This window comes from Lissotriton helveticus, chromosome 5_1, assembly GCF_964261635.1.
Source record: "Lissotriton helveticus chromosome 5_1, aLisHel1.1, whole genome shotgun sequence".
Taxonomy (NCBI): domain Eukaryota; kingdom Metazoa; phylum Chordata; class Amphibia; order Caudata; family Salamandridae; genus Lissotriton; species Lissotriton helveticus.
In genome coordinates this window covers 866,366,410-866,369,608 of record NC_136065.1, presented here as the reverse complement: position 1 = coordinate 866,369,608, position 3,199 = coordinate 866,366,410, and the positions used below count along the sequence as shown (strand labels likewise).

Genomic DNA, 3,199 nt, shown 5'->3' with positions numbered 1-3,199 from the left:
CAATACTCTCTTTCGGGCGGAAATAGATGGCATTGCTTGCACTATGCTTCACTGAGAGAGGGAGAGTAGTTTCAACTAATATCTGCTGACTGAGAGTAAGTGGATTCTCTTTGAATGGAGAAGAGTAGCCTGGCTTCCATTAGTCTCTCCTGATTGGCTGGGAATAAGAGATTTTCCACTATTGTCTTCAGCAAGGGAGAGAGTAATATTGCTTTCAGTACCTGGCGTACAAGAATGGAATGGAATCCAATATACGTTAAATTCCTAAGTTGGCCCCTTCGATTGAGAGCTTGCACAGTCCATCTTGTCTTTCATACACATTAGAGTATAAGGCTATCAAAGATTGCTATCTTGCTCTTCGTGTGCCATTGAATCTGATCAGCATCAAGGGTCAGATTTCCCGGTGTACTCACGAACAGTGCGGAAAGGCATCGCATTCTTGTCCACCGTCCAGGCCAGAATGTCATTTCCAATATTCATGTTCCCAAATTCATCATAGTAGATGGTGCTGTTTCTGATTGTGAAGTTTATGGTCTTTAATTCTTTTTAGCATCTCGTCTCCATCCTGGATGCTCTTCACTGTCTTCTAAAAACGCAGGGCACTGCCATCTCCATCCTTCGCTAGCCACAGAGGCAAGGCTGGCTGTGGCAGAACCTCAAGAGACCCTGTCTGGGGTACCAACAATTTTCGGAGAGCTTCTCCAGACTGGGCAGCACCTTCTGGGGTTTTCTTCCCAGAGTCTGTCGGTGTCTCCAGAGTATTCGCTTGGAGGCCAGTCTGTTCGTAAATACGCTGCAATTCAGCTTCAGAGGCTCGGGAACGCTTATTATCTGAGGCCTGTGACCAGAACTGCTTGTGCTTCAGGGCTTTGAACAAATTGAAGCTTGGTATCCTCTGAAGAGCTTCCTTCATCTGGAGCATCTGATTTAGCTGCTCCTGCGCACTAAGCAGCTGAGAGCGGACCTCTTCATGTGCTTTGCGATTAACCATAATTTTTTCCGCTAGTTTCGATATCATAGCCAGCAGCATCCCCACGTGTTCCTCATTCTCCCGTTGCAGCTTTTCATATTTGTGGTTGTGGCTCTCCAATGCTCGCCGGTTTTCCAGCTTCAGAGAGTTATACTGTTCCTGCAAGTCCAGGAGCTGCTTCTTCACTCCTTCATGCTGGTTCTTCAGGATCTTGTGGTGAGAGGGGAGGGCGACAAAGTGGTTCATGGCGTCTTCCTTCTCTTTGCTCAGGGCTTCCTGAGCTTCTGATTTAAATGCTACAAAATCGTCCTTCGTCTTCTTGTGCTCCGCACGCTCCTTCTGGAGGGACAGCTCCAGCCTGGAACGCTCCTCATCCATCCCTTCCAGCTGCGCAGAGAGCGTCTCCTGCTGCGGCTTGAACTCCAGGAGCAGGTTCACGGAGCTCTGCACTTTCTCCTGTAAGTGCTTGAACAGGCAGAGCATAGACCCCAGGCACATCAAGGTCAGCAAGCAGAGACATATCCGCAAAATCCTCTTCTTCTGCCTGCGAAATCCACAGGCCCCGGGTCCCATGGCCGAGAGTTTGATTCCAGTCAGCGAGGGCCGGGCCCTCCGACTCCTGTTATCATCATGTCAGTAATGTCTGACTAACAGTGTTGCGAGCCACACGCCTGCCTGTAGAGCCCTGCTCAGCGTCACGAATTATGACGTTTGGTGACTTCACAATGCCACACTGTTACGTCAAAGCGCTGTGCTTTGTCATCCCGTGTGTTCATCCATCCCGTGTGTACATCCATACCGTGTGTACGTCACAGCCCGTGCTGCGAGCCTTCCCTGTGCACGCCGGCCCTTCAGAGCCCCTTCCGCTGCGCCGGAGAAATGGATGGATGTTATCGAGGACTTCCAGGCGAATATTTCTGCAGGATGCACGTGGCCTCGACGTACAGCTCATCACTTTTCCCTGGAAGTAGGCAGGGTTTCACAGCGCTGCACTCTGCCAGTCCTGAGGGACCAGAGACCCGTGGTGAATTCACCGGTTTAAACTCAGTCTGCAGCCAAACGCTCTCACCAACAGCACCGTTTTGTGAAGAGTGAGACAGCGAGCATGAAAGCCAGAATAGGGACATCTGAAAGAGAGTGGGGGCGAGAAAGAATATAAAAAAGAGAAAGTGTACAGGGCAGATGTACTAAGGCTTTCTGTGTTCTCAGGGCCGGCTCTAGGGCGGTGCGATCGGTGCCACCGCACCGGGCGCTGACTTGGGGTGGGGGCGTCATGTTAATCTTTTTAAAAGCTGCGTACATTATAAGCAGTTTTCCAGCATCAATAAAAATGACAAGTCCGGTGATTAATGTTCTTCCTGGAGAGACCGAAGCTTTGTCTAGTGAGAGATTCGATTCAACCTAGCGCAGAGGGTTTATATGCCTGCTCCAAAGAACGTGCCCCATTCACATCACAAAGTGCATATAATATAAATAAATCAATGGGATACCGCTTTTGTGAGAGATCCTTTTGTTATTTTCAGTTTATAAGTTAGAATCCTAATAGTGAGCTATTAACTGCCACTAAAGAGCTCAATGCAAACAGCAAGGAAAATATTAGAGCTATATATTTTTTGCCTAGTCTTTCATTGTCCTAAGATTGCAAAAGTGGTTCATTTGGGTAGAAATGAACTCTTATTATTAAAGAAACCCCCTAATAATGGTTACATTTTAAATTCTGAATTTTTGCTTTTACAATCCAATCACTCTTAAACTATACTGCCTATCAGTATAGATAAAATGTGACTCTTACTCTTTGTAGGCCTCTGTCTTATATAACATTTCCTATATATCGATTTACACACCGATGATTGATTATCTCTGGGCAATGTGTGTGTGATGTAAAGTGTATATGCTGACATCTTAAACTTTTATGAGAGGCACTATAATACTAAATAAATCTAAGAGACAGTGGTTATGGGGACTTGAGGGGCACTGTCAAATGGTGGTAGTGTTGGAATCCGTAGCGAGGTGGTCATTTGGGGGTGCGTCAACAAACATTGTTGCACAGGGCGCCACTAGTGCTAAAGCCGGCGCTGTGTGTTCTCAAAGGGTCTGATTCACAAAATCTTGCTGTTTATGACTGAAAAAAACACCTTTTGATTTGTAGCAAACATAAATTGCGATTCTGTAACACATTACGGAACAGCATTTTGCTTTGCATCTACATTCCAAATTAGTATTTGGGGG

At 46.7% G+C, this 3,199-nt stretch overlaps 1 pseudogene; it reads right to left on the bottom strand.

Moving 5' to 3' along the window:
* Positions 1-493: 493 nt before the first annotated feature.
* On the bottom strand, positions 494-1,543 carry LOC144752561 (Golgi integral membrane protein 4-like; annotated as a pseudogene).
* Positions 1,544-3,199: the final 1,656 nt, after the last annotated feature.